The sequence below is a fragment of the Amblyomma mixtum genome, chromosome 10 (genome assembly GCF_055824585.1).
Source record: "Amblyomma mixtum isolate Tamu chromosome 10, ASM5582458v1, whole genome shotgun sequence".
NCBI lineage: Eukaryota > Metazoa > Arthropoda > Arachnida > Ixodida > Ixodidae > Amblyomma > Amblyomma mixtum.
The window spans coordinates 142,244,777-142,270,034 of NC_143021.1; the positions used below are offsets into that span (position 1 = coordinate 142,244,777).

A 25,258-nucleotide genomic window follows, 5' to 3' on the forward strand; every position below is an offset into this window, starting at 1 on the left:
TATCGTTGTGTTCCTCTGTCACCGCGCCTACAACATGTCAGGCACTTCGGTTACTCAAATGCTTGGTTCCACCCCTCGTGTGTTCATTACGGTTGGTCGGGGTGCCTGCGCACAGAGGAATCCATATGAATGAGGTTGCCGATACCCTGGCGAAGGCATCTCTTCAAGGCCCAGTCGTATCTGTGCTTCCACCCAGCGCATATATTACGGCGGCCAGGTTTCCCAGGTATCTGCTCTTGAAAGAATTCGCAGCATCAGCTCTCACCTCCTCTCCCGAATTTCGGCATTTCCTTTACCCGTGGTGCAGTAAAGGATGGCGATCACGCAAGCTTGAGGTTTCCTTCACGCGTCTACGTTGTCGCGTGCCTCACTTAAACTTCTACATTTATAGATCTGGTCTGGCGGTCTCCCCATTGTGCCCGTTCTGCGGAGAACCCGAAACGATAGATCATTTCTTGTTGACCTGCCGCCGTTTCTCCTCTTTACGGAGCCGCCTGCTGGAGCTTCGTTAAGACAGCTAGGTCTAAGTCTGTCAGCTGGGGTTTCTCTGTCTCTTGGGGCTTCCTCCCTTGGGCACAGCAACTGGAATGTGCTCTCCGCCATGCAAAACTTTCTTACAGACACTAAACGGCTGCCGTCTTAAGCTCTGCTCTTTCTCATGATCAATATTTCTCTGGAACGAAAGCTTTCTGAAACATGGAATATTTAGCCCCGTTCTCTATTTCAGTCACCGATCTCACAGCATTTGTTTAGCCTATTTCAATTACACACCTGAGTTTCTTTCATTTATTTCCTAATTGCTATTATTATCATAATTATTTTATTTTTCCCCACCATTATTTTCTTGTTTAACATTTTCTGCACCTATCAGTTGCCGCATGTGTCTTGGCCAATCCCCCGCAGTGGGTACGCGCCATTATCTAGAGGACAACAACAACAACAACAACGACCACCGCAGCGCGAGGTACTGCTGTAGTACTGCAATGGGGACGCCCAGACCTCCCTGGTAATCCCCACCATGCGGAAGACTTTCTGCAGGTTTTGAGTTCAATAATCGATTAGAGTGGAATTAATTGCATCTGGCAGTTTCATATGTCGCATGGTTGATTGGAAATCATTGCTTGGAAAGACAAAACTTGTTAATGCAGCAGAACTGCAGGGAAAAACCATCCTTGCATCGTAATTGACCCAGAGCCAAAGGTAGCCAAGATGAAACTGCTCTGACCATCTGAAGGATGTGGACGTTCATTCGGAACGACCTATGATCTTCCGACAGAGTGGCATCACCCGCGGCTGGAAACTTGAGGGTGACGAAAATGGAGGAATAGCGGTCCTTGAATTGGGGGATCGGTAGACACTGGCTCATGGTGTCACTGTCAGCGATGTTGCCCATCTTTTAGTGAGTGTGGAATTTAGTGTTTTATTGAGATTACTGGAAGGCTATCATTGTTTCTACGGGCCACAAAGCGGGTCATGCTTCTTGTCGCTGCCCTACATCACTGTTATCATTGCTTATGTTTTGGCCACTCTGTGTAGAAGTGCGCAGTGTCCCATTCTGACAAACTGCAGGATGGTACCCATACGACGGATTACACCCTGTAGGAACATTGCGTGAATGCAACCGAAGCTCTCGATGCGTATGGCGCGCTTCAGCCCCTATACCTATCGAAAGAAGAAATGATATTTGTCGTACGACGATAGCACGGTTTCTGACTCTCAGCCTGTTGCGCATGCGCTTGCTGTGCCTCAGTGTGCTCGGAGAGAGCAGCTGCCTGCCTACATCGAGCCTACAGCTGATACCTCTGTAGACGAAGTGCCTGTCGCGCGCACTTTCCCAAAAACACATCGGGATTCAGAGTGATGGCTTTGTGGCTACCAAGACGTTCCATAGCGCTTGTCCTGCAGACGAAGATGCTGGCGTGAGTGGGTATGCCGTGTAACACCCAAAGGGCCATTGTCTGTTCCACATCCAGGCTAGCGTACACGTGCTGGGCAGGCATGGTTGCCAACGGCTGCACAGAGCCTAGTTCTGTGTCATCCGAGGAGATGGAGAAGGTTCTTTGGGAAAGGTGGTAGAAGTTTTCGCTGGCAGGGCAATTTCTTGTTAATAAATGCATGAAAAATCGCTTATGTTTTGACACAAGAGTTACTGAAAAATAGCCAAAAAGGTTAAGGGGGGCACTTTGCTGACTTAAAGTGAGGTGAGGCAAAAGCCTATAGCGCGGTGCTCATACTTGTGTCACTGATGTGTGGTTAAGATGTTAATTAAGTACACAATTGTTTCTGAATCTTAAATGCTGGAGACACTGGAGGGCGTTTGATAGGCACCCGTCCAACTCGAAGCCTTTCTGCAAACACTCTCCAGCGTCCTAGACAAGAAGCACGCATTCATCGGCAGGAAGTAGCGCAGCCAGTAGCATGCTCGGCTGCGGAACGAAAGGATGGTGGTTCAAATCCCATCGTGCACAAAGGTTTTTCTTGTGGTCTAACTACAAAAAGCGTGACACCTTTGCTCATAACCTCCTGAAAACCTTCTCTCGACAACGATGAGGAATTAAAGGCTTTCGCCTTAGAAACAAAAACGTGTATTCGGTATCAAATAAATGCTAACAATACAGCAGATGTAATCACAGTTGAACACTGTCTTGAACATCAAGGAATCTAAATACGATGTAAAAATATATATAGTGTCAGAAAAGACACGAACAGTGGGAACACAAAAATGTAAAGAGTAGTACACGAAAAGCTCTCTTTATAATTTTGCATATCGCTCGGCATCCATGCGTTCAGCATCACACATACCAGCCAAGAAATAAGATGACATGAAATAAGGATAAATAATTTATTCACGCAGTATATTTAGTACACGGCTAAATGATAACACACGGCACTAATTAATGTTGGCAGGTATTAGAGAAACCATGACTGTTTGTTTGCAATTATTAGTGCGCGAATTTGGTCTGCGCTGCAAAGTTGGTGATATTATCAATATTAACCAAGCTGACAGCAGGGATTTCATTTATTGTTATATTTTTGCGTTAACGTTTTACAGGGCTTTCTTAGCACACTTTTGTCATTTTAGGGGATGAAATGACGTTGGAGCCCCTACGGTGCCTGATAGGCTCTACACTTCCCTGTCGTCCAGCACCTTAGCTTCTTCAAGCGTCGGTGAAACCGCATAAACGCGGCCAGGTTGTTCAGTTTGTTCTGCTCTTGACGTGTTTCAGTCGGTTGTGAGCGAAGGTCGTCCTTCCTCTCGCGTGTGGTATCATCGCTAGTGCTGCTGCTGCTACTCTCCAGACTGTGACTATGTTCGCAGCGGTGCGTAAGCACCAGACTTTTTGCATTGCTTGCTGTAAACGCTAGCGCAAATCTTCTCAGCCACCGCATCCTCAGTATGCGTCCGCATCCGTGAACAAAAAATCTCGGATTTTTCTATTTCTGTCGGAGACGATAGTGTGTGTCATCCTCTTACGCTTACGTCGGCGCTTGCTTTTCGTCAGTGTCCAGCCGGATTTCCTCTCCGCCATGCTCTGCAACACCTCCCGGTTTTGGCACGCTAGAAGATTCGCTTTCCGATAACTCTACTCGGATTATAATGGGCGAGACCGCGGTAATTGCATCTTTCGATGCAGCGGCTACCGCAACCGAAGATACAGGTACCGTTTCCTTACTTGGCGGACGAGGGGCATCTTCCCCTGTCAGAACACTATCTGCATAAGCAAATGACGAGCTATCTTCCTCCGTGGCTCAAGGACAGAGCTGCTTCGCAGCTACGCATTTTACCACCGTGTCTACAACGTCTGCGGCTTCCTCACTGTCAAGCCAGTCGAAAATATCGGCTTTCAGCTAATAGCGCATAGCTAAGTGCGAATGTTGACTCTTCTTTTCGCACTGGCTATATTTCTTTTATCTCCATACGTGATAGGCGATACATGCTAAAAACAATACCTTTGAGCTCATCCTAGATGCCTACACCACCGTCTAACATGTTCTTTATCACATAAAACGCTTCCCTAGAAAGGAGGGTTAGCAACGACTGTGCCTAACAAACCTGCTTGACGCACTTTCTCTCACAGACTCGATCTAACTCGGCTAGGTATCGGGTCATATCCTCAGCGACGAAAGGCGGCCGACGTTTGTCCCGTAATGTGGGACCGTTAGCCTGGAGTATAGCAATTAATGCTTAACGCCTCTCTAAATCAATCTATTAGTGAAAAAAATGGATTGAAAGCACTGAATCAGTCAAGCCATGAAGAATGACGTTTCGGAACCGCTACGGGTTCCTTGTTCACAATGAGGCGGACAAAGCAAGTACGCGTAATTTAAGCGCGAAATTTGTGACGTAATGACTGGTAATAGGTTAGTGGCAAGCTTCCTGCAGTGCGGTACATGGTCCCAGTTGTCAAATGGAAGAATGATAGTTCAAGGGGAAGCCGCGTTGTCAATTTTCGTTTTTTTTGGGTAAAATTGCTGTGTTGTCCCAGTCGATCTGATGTCCTGACTCGTGTGCGCGCTCAGGAAGTGCACTGGAAGCGATATCCTCGTTTTTGATTTCGCGCTGGTGCTCCTTGAGTCACCGCGTGAACTTGCCCGTCTCGCCGACGTAGGCCTGGCTGCAGCCGCCACAGGAATCCGGTAAACAACACCAAGGCAGTTGATAACTAGTAGCCGGTCTTTAACATTGACGAGCATGTTGCGTAGCTTGCTGGTTGGCACGTGCCCAATGCGCAAATCATACTTTGCAAATACGCCGGACAGAACTTCGCTTATCCCGCGAACATATGCAATGCCTGCGCTGGCGGAATTTTTTTTTTTTGAAGAAGTGCCCTCGTTTGCAATGCTTTCCTTTCAATTATTGCAAAAAAAATGGGCAGGGCAGCCATTTCCCAGAAGTTCCCGCCACACCACTTTAAGCAGGGATTCTAGGCGCTCTTTCTCAGTGCAGATCCGCGTGGCACGTGTCAATAGAGACGAAGTAACCGACTTCTTGTGAGCCGCAGGATGATTTGATTTAAAATCAAGGTAACGGCCAGTGTTTGTAGGGTTGCGGTACACGGTGCATGAGGACATTAAGTAAAGGCAGGCAGTCTTCTTTTTCAATCTCCACAGTGAATTCCAAACTGGGGTTTACCGCATTCAGTTCTTGTAGAAGCTTAGATGTGTCTTCTCTTTGTGAAATACAAAAACCTACATCCACATACCGGCTTAATTTCCAGGCTCTTGGTGTGAAACCTGCGAGGACTTTCGCTTCCAGAGCCTCTATTACCAGGCTGCCAGTTGCGACCATATGAACGCGCCCATCTCACCTTCAACCAGACTTGCGAGATGGAAAACTTGGTTCCAAAGTTTCTTCATCTCAAGACACCCACGCGGTTTCGTGGGGCCATCAGGTCGTGCGACAAGCCGAGAAGAAGCTAGTACAAGGTCGTGTACAGGAGTGCCGCCACAAGATCAAGAGTTTTGAGATGGATGCATTTTTTTCCGTCGCCAGATAGAATATGTCGTCCAAAACTATTTCGTGGACGTACATCTACGCGCTAACTTCACTGCAAGCGTAAGGGAGCGACAGTGCAAAGCGTCCCAAGAAAGCAAGCTTCAAGCTTTACGCCCGAACGGAACAACAAATGTCAGAATGAATCTGGTAAACTTGTCTTCCTACCCGCCCACACCCACTGAGGTCACGGTCCTTTCCCGCGGGTTGAATTTCAACGTGGATCGTGCACCGGACAAGAGGAAGGCTATTTGCGCCGTAGAAAAGGCCGTCCATCAGCTGCCACAGCCTCTACGGGAAGAAGCACGTACCAGGGCCACCGGAGTGCTGTCAGGATGGCGAAATGAAGCTAGGCTGCCTGCATTAGAAAGGCGAGCCATAAGGAGCCTGCGCTGTGACGAATACGTTGCGGTTCTGCCTGCCGACAAAGGGAACGCAACCTTGCTACTTGACAGAGGCGACTATGATCGGAAAATGTTGGACTTGCTGGAAGACCAGAAGACCTACGTTCCTTTGTCTTACGATCCGACCAGCAGGCTGCAAAGGAAACTCCAAGAACTTCTGGCCGACCTGTTCAAGCTCTTTCCCCCGGAAAAGAAGAGGTTGTAATACCACCTTCTCAGCACCAACGGCTCAGCCCCCGCAATTTAGGGCTTACCCTAGATCCATAAGACCGGCGTACCCTTGCGACCCATAGTGGACTCCACATGTCTCCACTTCCCAAATTATCAGGATATCTGCAAGGAGTACTGAGCCACTCATCCGGCAAATCGGGTACGCATGTTGCAAATTCTTCGGACTTTGTTGATAAGCTCCGCAACCTGAAATTGGATTCAGGAGACGTGATGGTGTCGTTGGACGTCGTGTTGCTGTTCACCAGTGTTCCCATCGACCTTGCCGTCAGCACGTGTGAAGATGTCTTAAAAGGGACCCTGCTCTCGCTGGAATAACGCCGTTTGACGTTGGTGACATTTGCACGTTGCTGCAATTTATAATTTATAAGCAATTTATAAGCAGACACACGGCACCGCTATGGGAGCGCCCATATCGTCACAACTTCCAACCTGGTAATGAGGGCTCTGGAAGTGAAAGTCTTCGCAGGTTTAACATCAAGACCCTAGAAATTGTACCGGTATGTGGACATCTGTTTTTGTATTTTACAAAGAGAAGACACATCTAGGCTTCTACAGGAGCTGAATGCGGTAAATCCCAGATTGCAATTAACTGTGGAGGTTGAAAAAGACGACTGCCTGCCGTTTCTTGACGTCCTCGTGCACCGCAAAGGGAGCGACCTGTACTTCACATTGTACCGCAAGCCTACACACACAGGCCGCTACCTTTGTTTTAAATGAAATCATCCTTTGGCTCACAAGAATTCGGTTGCTTCGTCTCTACTGACACGTGCCACGCGGATCTGCCCTGAGAAAGAGCGCCTAGAATCCGAGCTTAAAGTGATGAGCGGGGAACTTTCGGGAAATGATTACCTGGCCCATTTTGTTGCAAGAATTGAAAAGAAAGCATTGCAAACGAGGGCAACTATTGGAAAAAGTTTTGCGCCAGCGCAGTTACGCACATGTTCGCAGGATAAGCGATGTTCTGTCCTGCGTACTTGCAAAGTATGATTTGCGCATTGGGCACGTGCCAACCGGGAAACTATGGAATATGATCATCAACGTTAAGGACCAGCTACCACGTATCAACTTCCCTGGTGTTGTTGATTGCGACCAAGCATTCCTTCAAGAGACCCTTAACCGCATTCGAGCGTGGTGTAATGGCTAGTTGAGGACCCTAAAGCCCACTAAATGCACGCTCATGACTTCTCATCCTTGTCGCAACCCGTATTTATTGATGAAGACAATTTTTGATCTTCCTATTGCACTTGTTCGATCATATACATACCTAAGCATCGCTATCAGAAGTGATCTGTCATGGCGCAAGCATGTAACAAATCTTACCTCATCTCCCAATAAAAAACTGGACTTCCTTCAACGTCACCTGCACCACGCTCCTCAAGACGTAAAGCTGCTTGCTTACAAATCATTATTCCAGTCGAAACTTGGGTACGCATCCGCTCTTTGGAACCAACTGCAAGCATACCCGATTGAATCTTTAGAAGCGGTGCAAAACAGAGCTGTCTGTTTCATTCATTGCTCATGCTCATACGATATCAACGTCTCATCTCTCAAACAGCAGTCCTAATTACCAAGCCTTTCCGTCCATCTCCACATTTCTAGCCTGTGCCTGTTTCATAAATTTTTGTTATTCCGATCTCAAGCAGCAACCGTACATCTGCGTACCACCATTACGCACGTCTCACCGCACCGGTCATCCCTTCGAAGTTTAATGCCAACGTGCTTGTATGACTACTCTTTCGAAGCAATTTCTCCTGCAAACAGCAAGTCACTGGAACAACCTTCCCCACGAAATCACAGCCATCACCTGTCCATCATCATTCCTAGACGAAGTCACTTCGCACTTGCCATCTTGATAGTATGTTATATGCACTTATCTTAACCCTACCCTTATGTAACAGCCCCCGAAGGGCGAAGGGGGTCTTCAAGGAAATAAAAGTGAAATGAAATGAAATGCACGAGTAACAGAAGACAGGGACAACCCTTTCGCGCCACCAACAGAGGAAAGTTATGGCATGAGTGAGAAAAAAATTGTACTCTAGTTGTACCTGAGGACTATCAGGACTAGTGTGGCTTGTTTTGGTGTATGTGGGGTATATTTGTAGTGTTGCTGGAGGTACGCCCCTTGTATGGTATGGCAGGTCAAGATAGATTCTTGTAAAATAACGCCATCTACGAGGCACTAGAACAAAAAGCAGACGGGATAGCGCTCGTCCCGTGTCCTTGCTTTCATCCCTCGTAGTTCATGCTCTATTACAAGAATACGAACCCCCCCCCCCCCCCCCCCCTAATTGAAAGTTCTGCTTGGCAGGTCAAGGCATGCGACATCATTTACTGAGACCATACAGTCACGGAATCTTAACTTGACGATGGTGGTGAAGTCTCTCTTAGTTTGGCAATACTCTCGCAGTGCCAGGTCTGGACTTATGAAGAGATATGAGTTTTATGAAGCCCTGCAAGCTATTTCTTCATTCACTGCGTTGAAAGTGCCAAAAGTAACTTTTTAAAAGTTTCGTGGCGCCGACTGTCATGACCTAAACATACAGTTCTAGCAGGGAAGAGGTTTTATTACGTGCCACACAAAGCTCCTGCTGCGAATCTTTAAAAAAACAGGCAACACGAATAAATAATTCACAAGACGCGAATCATGGAGATCGCCTAGATTGAAAACACGGTTTCGGGTTTTTTACTATGCCACAAATTCAGATAGACTAAAAAATTTTTCTGTGTAGGCTCATCTTATGCTGCTTGAATGCTTCAAGAGAAGCAAGCTTTCCGCATATAAAAAAAAAACAAAATTTTCATTTATTCGGCCAAGAGTAAACGTATGGAAAGAGCTCACTTCGTCGTCTGTAACATGTAAGTCGTCAGGTACCCGGTTATAGAGATGCACCTCTTGGCAAAGCAGACCTGTTGAAACAAGAGCAAAGTAATATTTTAGCTTTCTACGGAATATGCATCCTTGCGTTATAGCCAATGAATAATTTTTTATAGTTTTACGCAAATAAGAAGTCTATGAAAACAACGGCGTTTAGCACAGGCCTCGGGAGGAGCTCTTTATCATTTTTATAAAACTATGATGCTGCTTCTGCACCCCTGTCAAAGGGTGTTTCAGGGCGCAAAGCTCTGAACACGCATTTTATGAGGCAGTGGCGCAATAATTTTATTGGTCGAGTACAGATGAATGGCGTAACAAAACAGCCGTGGTGGACAAGCACTCGTGGCCGAAAACGGATGGAATACAAGAGATAGATATTCGATATCATTTTCGATTGCACCGCGTGTGAGTCTTGACAGCATAAAATATATTGCATGCAGCACTAAACTTATGCACCTTACTTCGCTATACAAGGTGTTGTAAGATTTATAGTAGATTTCTAATCGGGTTTGCAATCGCATTTCAACAGCGAACTAGTCATGCTATCAAATACCGGAAATATTTGTGTTCAGGATGTCATGGTGTCTAAAAGCAAAGGTGATACAGCAGATTTAGTTACTCGGCTATATCTGCTATGTATTATTGAGTATAGTGCAACGCTATAAAACGTTCCTGAGTTATCGTGGCTTCTAGTTATCTGCTAAAAGTACAGGACAATGCATATGGTAATCGCAAGGACATGGCAATGGCAAGAACTAGCGGTCTGTGATGTATGAACTGATATATAGGAATAAAAATGCAAATAATCTAAAAGGGGACCAAGCACAAAATGAATACAAAAAAAGGAGTTAGCGAAAAAAAAGGCAGTGGTTTAGCTCTGGTTAAACCTGGAGGATTGCGAAAGCAACCAGGAGAGAGAGAGAGAGAGGTGATGGAGAGCGCGCGGCGGCGGCCCCGGCACGCCAGCTATGAGCCGCTACTGCGCATGCGCTATTGGCGATCGCGGCGGCGGCACCTCTGAGTCACCAGCGCAGCGACGGCGGCAGCGCCCCAGCTGTGCGCGGTGTGATGTCGCTGCTCGTCGCGCATGCGCAGAATGGCCTTTCATCAGCTCGGCGAAATGGCTCGGCGACTCGCGTGGTGTTGAACAAAAATCCCCACTCTGCCTTCAACGGCGCACAAACTATCCGTTTCGCATTCTTTGTTGCAGTGATACATTTTGAAGTTCCGCCTGAAGTTTAGTGAAACACTCTGTGTGGGTTTAGTGTTTAGTGAAACACTCTGTGTGGGATCTATGGTAACAATACGGTTCTACAACCGCGAAAGGAAAATTAATGCTTTCTATATATTCGTCAAGGTGAGTACCGGTAAGATACAGCTGTTGTATACTTTTTTCTTGAGGGATATTGGTAAACTACCATTCAGGATCTGAGAGAACCTGCCATATGCGCTCCACCCCATTTTATTCTTCTAGTTATTTCCCTCTCATGATCCGGATCTGCGGTTACCACCTGCCCTAAGTAGATATATTATCTTGCTACTTCCCTGACCTCGCTACCAACTGCGAACTGCTGTTCCCTTGCTAGGCTGTTGATTATTACTTTGGTTTTCTGCTCCTATTATCTCTCGTTATCTGATTTTGGCTCCTAGAGTAGGATACATCTTAAAACAACAGCAGTTGCTACAATTGGGCCGTGGCGTCCTGTATTACTCCGCTGGCCAGTCGCAACAGTAAACGAAACCAGCTTTTTAATGTTTGGCTATATCAAACAATCCACGCATCAAAATTCTAGAGCTCGTAATTTTTTTCTTGTGATAATCTTCTTGTTTACAAAAAAAGAAACGCTTAAGCAGTGGACTACTTTTTTGTCGTAGATGATTTCTCTGCGCGGAGGCTCAGTGTAGTCGGAGCTTCACTGCAGACTTAATTTGTGTCCGACTTTACCCACCACCGCTGTCCTTTGAACCAGGGTGTGCATTCTTTCCAGTTCCTACAATGCAGAGAAAGATTTACTTGGCGTAAATTTCTTCGGCGTAGATTTTCCACTTTAGTACTGAGTTCTCGGAGCCGATCGTTATGGTAAGGGCCCGTTTGTACAATGCAGCATTACGCGCAGCTTAACGGGGTTTCATAGAAAACACTTTTGGTACATGTTACGAAAGAAGATTGGTGTTTTTTGATGCATTATGTTCTCTGTACACAGTATTTATTTATTTATGTCAAAATACTGCAGGCCTATGTGGCCCAAGCAAGAGGGGCAAACAACATGACAACACACAAAAGAAACGAAAAAACAACACACAGCATCATTCGGCGATAAAAAAGGGAAGATAAAAAGAACAGCATTAAAAAAATACAAAATGAGACAGCTTAACCAAAGAAATGTTCTTCCAATGCGTTGCTAAAATTACTATTTTGAAAAACGGATTCTGGGAGCAAGTTCCAATCGGAGATTGTTCGGGGGAAGAAGCTATACTTGAATGAATTTGTTCGTGCAAAGATAGGCGGCAGTGCGTGTTCCTTAGTGTGTCGTGCACGCCTGGTGGTAGAAGGTTGAACATAGCTAGGCATTGGAATGTTTACCTCGTGTGAAAGTATCTTACGAAGGAACAAAATTCGGTTTATTTTGAGGTGGTCTGAAAGAAATGGGATTTTATTTTCTGCCGCTAGCTTTGTGGGAGAATCAAATCTGCTGTATTTGCGGAAAATAAACCTGTCTGCTTTCCTTTTAATGATTTCAAGGGAGTTAATGTTCTTTTTCGTATGCGGACCCTAAATGATGGATATTCGAGCTTCGTCTGAAGAAAAGTGTTATATGCCGAAAGCCTAATATTAGAGGGAGCGGAACTGAGTTTTCGTTTTAGGAAAAAATATTTGAGTAAACAGAGTTTCCATGTTTTAGCTGTGTTGACCCTCCTGAAGAACGCATCTTGGAATAAAACAGTCTAGTATTCCTCGGACAGCTACTGGCATTAGTCTCTTGGGGAACGGTCCGCAATTAAAGCATATATCTACGCTGGCACATCACCAGCGGGGACAAGTATCGAAGTTTAGAGCTTACTGCATGGCGTTACTGCACTTTAAGATAAGCTGAGCGCCAGCCCATGGGAAAGCTTGTACACGTTAGAAAACTGGTGGGCACTAGGCGGCACTGGGGACCAAACCCCTACGTCTCGTATGCGAGGCGCATGACCAAACTGCAGGGAGCTACGGGACGTTTCAAGGCGCTCCGTTCTACCAAACAGGCAGGGACCTCCTCCGCCCTTTCCCTTTGTCGCAGGGCAGCAATAAGTAGACCATAGTTTCTACAGACAATTGGACTCACTAAGATGAGACAAAGGCGAACCCTCGTCGCACAGCTTCCGATGGCGCGGAGTTTTTAAGGCTGAAACCTTTAATGCCTCATCGTTGTAAGCAGGCGTTGTCGACAACCATGTCACGCTTGGTTTCCTCTCCTGATGCGCTGTATATCCTTGCCGGCCTTTTTGTTCTGTTATGTTTTCTATCAAGTTTGTGCCACGTAGCGCCTACCTAGGTGCTCTGTAAATAGTTTCTTTTGTGTGTATACACACACGCACATATACATAACCATGTAGAATAACCATGTAGTACAATAAATACCAAGAAAGAAAAAAAAAAACCGGGCGTACCATAGTGGTTAGAACGCTCGGTTATGGAATGGAAGAATGGTGGTTGGATTCTCGCCGTGCACAAGATTTTAGAATTTTTTTTCTGGTTAATGACTAATTAGTCATGACTTGTGACTAGTAATGACTTTCACTTCAGATGTGACGGAGAGACAGACAGAGTCATGGCCGCGAGCCATTAAAGGTTTTCGCCTTGAAAACTGAGGAGGGTGCGTGACGCTAGGGTCTCTAGCATAGTCCTAGAAATACTAGTCTGGCGTCCGCCGCAGTGGCGCTGCGAGCAACCGGTGCGCCATGCCAGCAGTAAACGCCTGCAGTAGACGCGCGCGTTTCGCCCAGTGAAACGAATTGGTTGCGCGTTATCAGATGTCTTGCGATTGCACTCTTTTTTTAGAGCGCAGCTCTTTGGCGTCCGTTCCTGGGTTTCGCGTCGTCGTCGGCGTCGGCCTCGTAACCAGCTCCGCCCCCAATGTCACGCTTTTCAATTGGTCGAAATGCTCGTGACGTCACAGTGCGCGAATTTCAAATGGGGCCAATTGTACTTTGGCTATTAACCATGCAACCAATGAAAGGGATCGTATAGTGATGCTACAACTAAGTTGGACTGAGTGTAGTTAATTGCTTAATTTATCAATTAGCCTAATTAATATAGAGGAGAATGAAGAGGTCAGAAGAAAAGAAAAGAAAGACGCGCGCCGCAGCGACAACAGCGTCCGCGGAAAAAGACGCTGCTGAAAAAAACATAAGTACGAAGCCGCGTTCCCTCCACCACCACGCACTTCCCCACTCAGTAAGACGTTGCTCGTTTCATATACGTTGTGTCGAACATCCTAGACAGTTCAAACAATTGACAGGTTAATGACAGAACACGATGGATAGAAATGCAATAATATAAATATGAAATAGCCTAATTAACCTTTCTAGTTAGACCGCATAAATCAATAAAACCGAGAACGAAATTGGTCGAGTTGGGGAATCGAACCAGGGTCTCCGGAGTGCGATACGAGCACGCTAGCCAATCCGTAATGCCGCTGAATGGTTTGAAATGAACAAAGGCGCGTCTAGCTAATACGGCGTCTTCGTTCACTCCCATCTTCCCCCTTTCCCTTACGGCGAGGTGCAGGTGTCCACCTAGATATGCGAGAGAGATACATTTCCTTTCCTCAAAAAATAAATTTACCGTCCAGCAAGGCGTACAGCTGAATTGGCGATGGCGTTCTGTGGACTCCCTGGCAGCGTTGCAAGACGCTGTCGCGTTCCACTCTTACAGGCGAAGCTTAACATGTTAACCACACATCAGTAACACACGCAGACAGCCAATGGACGCGTCATTCGCTGGCAGCACTTGATTCATCATTCACAACCACATTCTTAACGTACGCTCCCTTGCCGCACATGCCAAGGACGTACACAACGATCACATTCTGCGCCATTCCTCTGTACTTTGCTTTGCTGAAACCTGGATGGATCCCGAAGAGCCTCTCCAAATCATACATTTCCTATACTGCTGTGGTGCTCGCAGAGACCACAACAGAGCGGCGGGAGTCGCTATCTACTTGCGCACAGGTCTCTCTGCAATACCAGTCGAAATGTTTGGCACGTCACATGAAGTTGGCGAACTGTGCGCCGCAAAGTTGCCCAACGGCTTGGCTTGCTGGTAGTAGCTGCCTACTTCGCCCCTACCGCACTCACGAAAGACGTCGTGCACTTCCTGCAACTCGCATTAACCGTCCATCGATCCACACCGATGTTAGTAGTGGGGGACTTTAATGTTGACATAAAGACAAACATCAATTTCCTAACACTTATGCGGGAGAACATCCCGTTCCTCTCGCTCGTAACGCGTCCCACGGCTGTGACAACCTCGCGAGGCACTTGTATAAATCTCGTCTTTGACAATCAAGCATTGGTGTACCAAGTCGAACATATATCAGTCTATTTCTCCGACCACAAAGCTTCCTTCATGACTGTCAAGAACTGTTAGTGGAATCTTTGTTAAAGGAATACGTGTGAAAAATAAAAAAAACTCTGTGATAGCGCATACATGTGTTGCTCGATTTCTTTGCCTCAATCTATCGAAAAGGTGAAACAGCTTATTTGCTGCGCTCAAATTTCGAATTAGGAAGTAGCGTAATCATCGGTAAATTTTTCTTTAATTTAGGTTAGTCATGGTATTTCAATAACCACCTCAGCTATCAACGTAGCGACGCAAACATTTTTTTTTTTTTTGCGAACGAATTTTATGCACCTGCTGCCGAGTCGAAGGCGAAACAACCCGTTTATTTTTGTTGCGAAAGCAGCACTACGCCCACCGTTTCGCCTCTTCAGCGCGGCCGCATTTCCACCATGGCGGCGACTCCACGAATGACCTTGAGAGAGAGACAGAGAGAAAAGCTTTATTTGAAGAGGAATTCGGGGCACGCCCCAGGGTCCCCGCAGGACCCCACTGCACTCAAGTGTTTATGTTCCCGAGGTCCATAACACTGGCAGCCCGGCCGGTGGCGATGGTCTGCACGGCCAGGTCCTCCGAGCGCAGCAGGCTCTCCCAGTCCTCCCAGGTCTTCTAGGTTCTCTAGGTCCCGCGGGGGAGGGTCCGCCGGGCAGCGTGAAAGGATGTGGAGGGAAGAGGCGAAGGGTTCTGGGCATAGGGCGCATGCCGGATTGGGGAAGGATGGATTATAGTGGGCTAGGGTAAGGGGTGAGGGGAGAGAGTGTGTCTGTAGTCTGCGCCAGAGTGTTGCTTGTTTGTTAACTATGAGGGAGGGGTGCGGCGGGGGGTAGAGCTGGCGTGAGGCTCTGTAGGCCTGCGTCAGCTCGCTGAATGAGTGCATGCGCTCCTTCGTGAATCCCCGATCCGAGGCCACCTGAGCCCGGTTTAAAGAACCTCGGGCTAAAAGGTTGGCGGCCTCGTTTCCGGGATTCCCGGAGTGCGCAGGCACCCACATCAGCTCCACTTACCTTGAGCCGGCGCTCGCTTCGCCAGTTGTACGCAGTAGAGGGGGGGGGGGAGGTGTCGCCTAACCACAAGCGACTCCTAAGCGTAGCCAGACAGCCGTTGCTTTCGCAACGCAACCAGGTTTAACCAGAGCTCAACCACTGCCATTTTATACCCTATTCTCCTCTCTGAATACTGCCGTCATGCCCTATCGTAATACCGTCTACTGAGAAATTTTAATAAAAACACTCTTGCATCAAGAACATTACCCTAGGTTATTCTAAACCCCACGACCATGTATGTGCAACAGCAGCGTTTTCATTCATGCTATTAACCTCATCTCAACTTCTACACACTTTGAATGAAGGTAGAACACAGACTGAACACTGGAAACTTCTAGATGCACGCACAGTTAAAGCATACAAGATGAGAACCTGAGGCCTGTAAATCACAATGTGCTTTAGGCGCACTGCGGGTATGCATTCTTTAGTGCTCAAGCAACCGAGTTATCGAAGTAATGAACGCAATCATGCATTCTAAGTAGCTTCTTTGAATTCCGTGCTGGGTAAAATAGCATCATTAAGGCGTAAGCATTTAATGTCTCATCGTTGTAAGCAGCAGTTGTTGACAGAAAATGTCACGCTTTTCAATTGGTGGAAACAGTCGTGACGTCACAGTGCACGAATTTCAAACGGGGCGAATTGTACTTTGGCTAGTAACCATGCAGCCAATTGATGCTCCAAGTAAGTGGGACTGAGCTTAGTTAATTGCTTAATTACCCAATTAGCCTAATTAGCTTTACTAGTCAGGCCATACAAATAAATAAAACCGATTAAGAAATTGATCGAGCTCAGGAATCGAACCCCGGTCTTCGGCGTGAGAGACGAGCATGCTATCCACTCCGCCATGCCAGCTCGATGGTTTGGAATGAACAAAGGCGCATCTAGTGAATACGGTGTCTTCACTCACTCTCATCCTCCTCCATTCCCTTCCGGCGAGGTTTAGGTGTCCACCGACAAATGAGAGACAGATACATTTCCTTTCCTCAAAAACCAATTTACCGACGAGCGAGGCGTAGAACCGAATGACCGATGGCGTTCTATGGACTCCTTGGCAGCGTTGCAAGACGTTGTCGCGTTCCACTCTTAGGGGCGAAGCTTAACATCTTAACCACACATCAGTGACCACACTTAGGTCAAAAAAGTGCCCCTCTGAATTTTGTGACACAGTTACTGCGGATTTCCTTTCCTCAAATACAATTTTCATTTTCTTCATTTAGGCTCCTCTTTATCTATCTTCTTTCACTCCCACTTCCTCCCTTCCTCTACGGTGTGGTTCGGGTGTCCACCGAGATGACAGAGAATTACTGCACCATTTCCTTTCCTCAAAAAGCGTTGCGTTCAAAGGGCAAGGCATCGCGCCGAACGGGTGGTGGCGTTCCGTGGACTCCCTGGCAGCACTACAACGCGCTGTCGCGTTCCACTCCTAAAGGCGAAGCTTAAGCGTCATTAATTAGCAGTTAATTAGTATTCAAGTATTAATCACTAATTAACCATTAATTAGTGATTTGTCATCACTTAATAATTAGTACTCAATTACATGTGACGTCACCAGTGCCACAGAAACAGCGAAGGTGGTGCGGAAAACGCTTCCGCCTCTACCCACTTTAGACAGTCAAAGTGCCCCCTGAATTTTTTTTAGCGCTTGCAATGTAGATCACACGTACGGTCAGGGGAAAAGTACCGAAGGATCAGGAATTTGTGGCATCAAATAAAAACCGTTGTTAGCCACATTCATTTCCGTTACTTTGCACTTAGTGTTAGGCTGCTCACATTTTTTTTGCAACACCTACTGGCATGTTCTCATATCTTTACCTGCTTCAGCTGCTCCTTCTTGGCAGCCCTCTCAACATTGATTGACGTCGCTTAGAATCGCAGGCGAAGCATAATGTATAGATTTCAATTATGCAATTAACAATTTCACTCCAGCCGCCGCAGTGGCTCAGTGGTTATGGTGCTCGGTTTCTGGCCCGAAAGACGCGGGTTCGATCTTCGCAGCGGCGGCTGAATTTCTTTGGAGCAGAAATTCTAGAGGCCCGTCTACAGTGCGATTTTAATGCACGTTAAAGAACCCCAGGTGGTCGAAATTTCAGGAGCCCTCCTCAACGGCGTCTCTCATAGCCTGAGTCGCTTTGGGAGGTTAAACCCTATAAACCAAACCAATTTCACTCCATGTTTCACGCAGGCCAGAGCCAGAAAATCTATGTGTTACAATACCTGCGAAGTCAACAATTTTGTTCTCGTGCAACTTATTCAAACTAAAATTGAGGGGGCACTTTGACTGTCTAAAGTGGGTAGAGGCGGAAGCGTTTTCCGCACCACCTTCGCTGTTTCTGTGGCACTGGTGGCGTCACATATAATTGAGTACTAATTACTAAGTGATGACAAATCATTAATTAATGGTTAATTACTGATTAATGCCTGAATACTAATTAACTGCTAATTAATGACGCTTAAGCTTCGCCTTTAGGAGTGGAACGCGACAGCGCGTTGTAGCGCTGCCAGGGAGTCCACGGAACGCCACCACCCGTTCGGCGCGATGCCTTACCCTTTGAACGCAACGCTTTTTGAGGAAATGAAATGGCGCAGTAATTCTCTGTCATCTCGGTGGACACCTGAACCGCACCGTAGAGTAAGGGAGGAATTGGGAGTGAAAGAAGATAGATAAAGAGGAGCCGTAATGAAGAAAATGAAAATTGTATTTGAGGAAAGGAAATTACGCAGTAACTGTCTCACAAAATTCAGGGGGGCACTTTCTTGACCTAAAGTGTGGTCACTGATGTGTGGTTAATATGTTAAACTTCGCCCCTAAGAGTGGAACGCGACAGCGTCTTGCAACGCTGCCAAGGAGTCCATAGAACGCCATCGCCCATTCGGTTCTACGCCTCGCTCGTCGGTAAATTGGTTTTTGAGGAAAGGAAATGTATCTGTCTCTCATTTGTCGGTGGACACCTAAACCTCGCCGGAAGGGAATGGAGGAGGATGGGAGTGAGTGAAGACACCGTATTCACTAGACGCGCCTTTGTTTATTCCAAACCATCGAGCTGGCATGGCGGATTAAGAGTCTCATGCTCTACCGACTGAACTAGCCAAAAAAAAAACAGCTGGCATGGCGGAGTGGATAGCATGCTCGTCTCTCACGCCGAAGACCGGGGTTCGATTCCTGAGCTCGACCAATTTCTTAATCGATTTTATTTGTTTATATGGCCTGACTAGTAAAGCTATTTAGGCTAATTGGGCAATTAATCAATTAACTAAGCTCAGTCCCACTTGGAGCATCACTATACGATCCCTTCAATTGGTTGCATGGTTACTAGCCAAAGTACAATTGGCCCCGTTTGAAATTCGCGCACTGTGACGTCACGACCGTTTCCCCCAATTGAAAAGCGTGACATTTTCTGTCGACAACTGCTGCTTACAACGATGACACATTAAAGGCTTCCGCCTTAAAATGAATGGTGAAGCTGTCTTCAAAGACGGTGATAATTTTCTTCAAGGGGACAGAGGAATACAGCAATCCGCCATTACCAAAGTCTGCAGTGAAAGCTGCAGCGTAATCATTTTCTGTTGACGCTGCTTTTTCGGTCATCAAGGCTGACGCACAGTCTATAGGCACTCGCTCTTTTCAGTGCTTTTCTAGCTATGTAGCTCGACATATGATAAAACATCCCGTGGCTTTTTCCTGTCATAAAGAGACTTATACATGGAGCACAAGAGACCATTAACAGTTTCTGCATCAGTAAGCGCTCCTTTATCAATAAGGTTATCGAAATAGCGAACATATTCTCGCTGCATGGCTGTTTCTTAGGCACCGGAAGTAATGAAGTGACCACTTCTGGTGCAGTTTCCCGATGGTGGGTGTTTCGCAAGATTGTGAAATGAGAGTGCATTAACAGTAACCAAAAACGGAGCGGCATTCGTCAATAGTTGCTGACGACTACCGAACGATGCTAAGTAGGCTTTTAAGCCCGTCTTGGCTCAAGTTTGCCACCAAACACAAGTATTGCAAAAAAAAAGTAAGCTGCGGTTCAACTGCTGCTGAACCTGGTTAGAGAGCGAAAGCAATGGCGTATCGGGCAACAGTACGTGGCTTGGCGTCTGTAACGTTTGGTCTCCTCAATTTGGCTGCACTTTCTGCACCAGTTCAGGCGGTGCTGCACTAGCGTCCTCGATTTGCCAGTGCAGCTAGCGCCACCTGCACTCGGGCACTCGATTTGGCGTAGTGCAAATTAGTGCAAGTAGTGCAAGGTGCTTGGCGCGCTCCGTAGTAGACGGCTCCGTGGCCATGCTTGTTTTAGTGAGCGGCGTTGAGACCATGGTTGAGACGGCTGCATACCCGTGCTAGACGCGGCATTTGCACCGCGCCATCACTAAACAGCTGAAATGACGGTACGCGCACGTTCGTGTGTGTATGCGCGCGTGTGCGTGCGTGTCTGCACTACTTGCGTAAGCGACTGGCTGGCGTGGCGCAGTGGGTATGGGTTCTCATCTTTCTGCCCAGCCTCGCACGTTGCTTTACACCATCTCTATTTTGTGTGTAAATATTATTACGCGCAACATGATGGAGTATTTGCATAAGTGGCAGATGGTGAGATGTTTTTTAATACGTGGATGATCGCAACGTTTGTACAGACTCCTCCGCTTGCAGCAGCGATCGACTGGCCGACTGGCATTGAGGTCGCCGTCAGCCCACACCTTTGCCTGCCAGTTAGTCTCCGATAGTCGCTCCGCCGTCACCGGCCGCCGGCAGTGAACGCGAGTTGTTGAGTTCAGATATAGTCCGAGTTATCAGGCATTTGGATTGGAAAACGTTTATTGTCAGCACTGAGCCCTAGTGGGCATTATACTAGGTGGCTTCGAGCCCATGGCTCTTGGCAACCTTGTGAGCCCACTCAGTGGCCCGGACTTGCGTCAACGGGTCTGAGCTGGCCAGTATAGCCTCCCACCGCTCTAGAGAAGGGACTGGTAGTAGGTCCGCCGGTGGCGGCGCCTTTTTGCAGCTCCATAAAATGTGGTCATATCCGGCTATCTCGCCGCATTGTTTGCAAGTAGCGTTGTATTGTGTTGGATACATGTGTGCTAGTCTCGACGGGCTAACACTCTTTCCTTCTGTAACTGCGGCAGTCACTTTCCTATAGAACGACAACAGCCCGGATCACGTGTATGAACTGTCAAACGTCGTCTAGAGCGCAAGTCTGAGTAACCTCTCGAATTCAAAAGTTTGTTGCCTCTTCAAAGTACCCGTTGAATCGGTGACGATCGACCGGCCTGCGCCACTTTGCACAATGCAACGGAAAGGATGGTGTCAAATTCTTCACCACTTTTGAAATTAACAAATTTTTGAGCCACTCCACGAGATGCGCCACTTCGATGAAATGCGCACTGTTCAATAGAGCTAGCACAATCCCGCGCATATGTCAAACCACGCGGCAAACACCAACACACGGCCGCAGCAGACGAACGTTTCTGCACTTTTGCACTCGATTTGGCCGCTGCACCGACAGCACTAGTGCCAGGCTACACTCGCGCCGCAAGAACTGGCACTGCACTGGCACGGCAGTTTTGTGAACTAGCGCAGAAAGTGCAGCCAAATCGAGGAGACCTGTTCAGTGCGTTCCGGACACTGAATAGGCAGCGCACCCACCGTGCCACCCTGGCAGGTGGCAGTTCATGGCTGATCGCGAGAGTTTGCTCACCCAATGAACGCTGCGACCTATTGCAGCAGTGCCGGTGCCTGCCACAACGTTGTCAGCGCTAACGCATGCAGCCCACATCTCTCTCTCATCCCCCCACGTACTTATAAGCGCGATTCAGGCATCCACTGACCCAGGGAGCCTGTTATGTGCACTTCCTTTTCTTAAAATGATCGGAGTGTAAAACTTTGTCAACGCCAACGAACACATGAATGCCGACGGCCAATGGCTTCAGTGCCGCGTATCTGGTACAACGTTGTCAATGCCAACGCATGCAACGCACATCAGTTATGCGTCTTTCTTTTGCTCTCCAAGCTCCCTCTCCATTGGTGTTATAGCTTAAAGCCCGAATAAGGTGCCCACTGTCTCAGGAGGCCAGTTATGCGCCTTTCCTTTGCTTTCGAAGCTCAATGTCATTTGAAGATGAGAACTGGTCGTACGTCGAAGGCTTGTGTTCACTGCCTTGAAGCATGCACTGTGATTTTCATGCCTTGCTATATTATTTCAATGCAGCGGAGCATCAGTGCGCAGATATTTTGTGCACAAACTTCCTCTTATAGCTGCAGTATTGGAGCCAGCCACTGAGTGGCCATTACAAGAGGAAGTGCTCGACAACATGCCTGTGCATCTCAAGGCGTACACAAGGGTGCGTGGTGTTGTTGACTGCACTGAAATTCCTGATGAGAGGTCAGGGTGCGTTACATACCGTTTACTGACGTATTCGCAGTGCAAGTGAACTTATACAACAAAGTTTCTCGTTTGTGTTAGTCCTGGAGGGACTATTACCTTCACAAGCAAAGCGTTTGGTGGCCTTGCCTCTCATAAGGCTATAGCCACAAAGCTCTAAGAAAAATTTGACTCTTTCACCGATGACATAATGGTCGACAAGTGCTTTTCCATTGACGACATGCGCACATGCCGGGCAATTGGTATCGTTAAGCGCCCATTTTCAGGCAGGGCAAGCCAGTTTCAATCTCTTGAGGCCATGAAAACAGTTGAGATATCTAGGGCTCGTGTTCACGTGGAAAGAGCCATTCAGGAAAGCAAATTATTCAAATCTTCGGGTCTACAAAAATGTGGGAGATGCTGCCACAGGTTGATCACCTCTTCACAGTGGCCTGTAGAATTACAAATACTGGCGGACGACAATTTTTTTTTGAGTACTCTACAAAGCTAGTCACCTTCTTTTCCGGAGCACTTGCAAAATTTACAGACAATCACATATGAAAATTTGTCGTATTATGTCCTGTTTTAAGGCGGAAGCCTTTAATGCCTCATCGTTGTAAGCAGGAGCTGTCGACAGAAAATGTCACGCTTTTCAGTTGGTCGAAACAGTCGTCACGTCACAGTGCGCGAATTTCAAACGGGGCCAATTGTACTTTGGCTACTTACCATGCAACCAACTAAAGGGATCGTATAGTGATGCTCCAAGTAAGTTTGACTGAGTTTAGTTAATTGCTTACTTAACCAATTAGTTCAATTAACCTTTCTAGTCAGACCAGATAAATAAATAAAACCGAGTAAGAAATTGGCCGAGCTTGGGAATCGAACCCCGGTCTCCTGAGTGCGAGTCGAGCACGCTACCACTCCGCCATGCCAACTCGATGGTTTGGAATGAACAAAGGTGCGTCTAGTGAATACAGTGTCTTCGTTCACTCCCATCTTCCTCCCTTCCCGTTACGGCGAGGTTTAGGTGTCCACCGAGATATGAGAGACAGATACATTTCCTTTCCTCAAAAACCAATTTACCGACGAGCAAGGCGTATTTGTCCGCGTTCCAGATTGGTCCAAATTGTCGTGACGTCACCACGCGCGAATTTTGACGGGTGTCCACCGAAATATGTGCGACAGTTACTGCGCAACTTCCTTTCCTCAAATACAATTTGCGACTAGTGTCTACTGAGATATGTGAGACAGTTAATGCGTAATTTCCTTTCCTCAAATAGAATTTTCATTTTCTTCACTACTGCCCCTCTTTCTTCTTTCACTTCACTTCCTCCCTTCCTGCACCATGCGGCTCAAATGTCCACCGAGATGACAGAGAATTACTGCGCCCTCTCGTTTCCTTAAAAAGCGTTGCGTTCAAAGGGCCGCGCATCGTGCCGAACGGGTGGTGGCGTTCAATGGACTCCGTGGCAGCGCTACAACACGCTGTCGTGTTCCACTCCTAAAGGCGAAGCTTAAGCGTCATTAATTGGCAGTTAATTAATACACCAACAAAATGTGAAGTGAACAATCGCGTAGCAGAATGCAGCACTCAGGCTTTCGCCTTTCACCACTTTAGCCGCTAAAGTTCCTCGTAATTTTTTTTTCATCATAAGGACAAACTGCCCCTCGAAATTCCAATCATACTGTGCAGAATATCCATTTAACAAGCCCATGCATTCTGAACGAGCTGTATTGGCAATCCATAAACGAAATTGCCACTTTTTATGAACCTTTCAAACGTTTGAGTGTTGTCTGTTTGTTCAGATCAGCAAACGGTCATTTTGTCACATCAGTGCTTATGTTTGAATGCATGTTGTAGGTCTGAGCTCGTTAAAATTGACTTACTTGAAGTTAGTGCCCATCTTGTCGTGTGTGTTGCTGGTTTTCATTTGAGTAGGGTATATGTGCAGTTTAAACCGTTCACCGTTTTTATGCGCATTTTGCACCGAAACCACTTTTGTAAACATGACCGGTATTTATTGACTTACAAACTATTGTACTATACAAAAACAAAACTCCTCACTAACATCGCACTTTGCGGGAACAAACATCTTGAATTTCTGTTTTTCACCTGCAACATAAATAAGTGGAAGTAGGGCCTATCAAGCATTCATGACTTAGGACAGGTCATTCACTGACTAGACGTGTTTGGTACAACTTTGTGCTTTTTATTATGTCCTTCTTGTGACAATGCTCCTACCAGGGCCTTTCACTGATCCAGCAGCTCGTCTAAATGAATATAATGTAGCCCAGCGAAAAGATGGTTTTGAAGAATACGTAGTTGCGTATGCGAGTCGCGTGCTTACCAAAGCAGAATCCAACTATTCCGTTACGGAGAAGGAATGCTCATCTATTGTATGGGCGCTAACGAAATTCCGACCCTATCTATACTGCCGCCGGTTTGACGTCGTCACGGACCACCATGCGCTCTGCTGGTTATCGTTGCTTAAAGATCCATCCGGTCGCCTCGCTCGGTGGGCTCTTCGCCTTCAAGAGGTTGACATTCACGTCGTCTACCGTTCCGGCCGTAAGCACATGGAAGCCGATGCTTTGTCTCGGTCTCCCCTTCCCAGCGACGCTGCCTGCTCTTCGGCGACCGATCCCGTACTTTCGTCTCTTACCATCTATGATATGCCTGCGGAGCAGCGGAAAGACCCGTGGCTTGCGTCCCTCACCTCGATTTTGGCGGGGCTTCCCACTCCTATTTCGCTCTCCCAATGACGACACCTGGCGCAACCAATCAAAACAGCCTGCCAGAGCACGTCGCGAAAGTTTGCACACCATGGTTACCTGCTCTCTGTAACTCGTTCTTGCTGAGACTGGCAGTGTCGTTTCCATGCCAGAGCCCCTGGTGGTGTATTTTTATTTTACTTGCTTTGCAGGGCATTTATCTAAGACAAACAAGTTGTTTTTGTAGATCTAATATAAAACACCGACAGGTGACAAAATGTGTACCTATTTATTCACACAATTTGCAGTATATTTACTGTTTGTCCAATCATCAAGCTCGCGCCAGATGATGTCAGTAGTAGTAGTAGTAAAGACTTTTAATCGACCATAATTTACAGGCCGAGCATTTCGACCGCCTGGGCGACCAGAAGCCGCTGTTCTTCTTCCCCTTCAGCGCCAAGCCAGTCGAGCCAGGTGGTGATGGATAGAGAGGGTGGGGGGAAGGAACCCGACTGCTGAGCAGCCGGGCAATAGAAGAGGC

General features: G+C 47.1%; 1 pseudogene; it reads left to right on the forward strand.

Annotated features, from left to right (window-relative positions):
- Nucleotides 1–5,968: 5,968 nt before the first annotated feature.
- LOC149327144 (uncharacterized) lies at nucleotides 5,969–22,566 on the forward strand (annotated as a pseudogene).
- The last annotated feature ends 2,692 nt before the right edge of the window (nucleotides 22,567–25,258 follow it).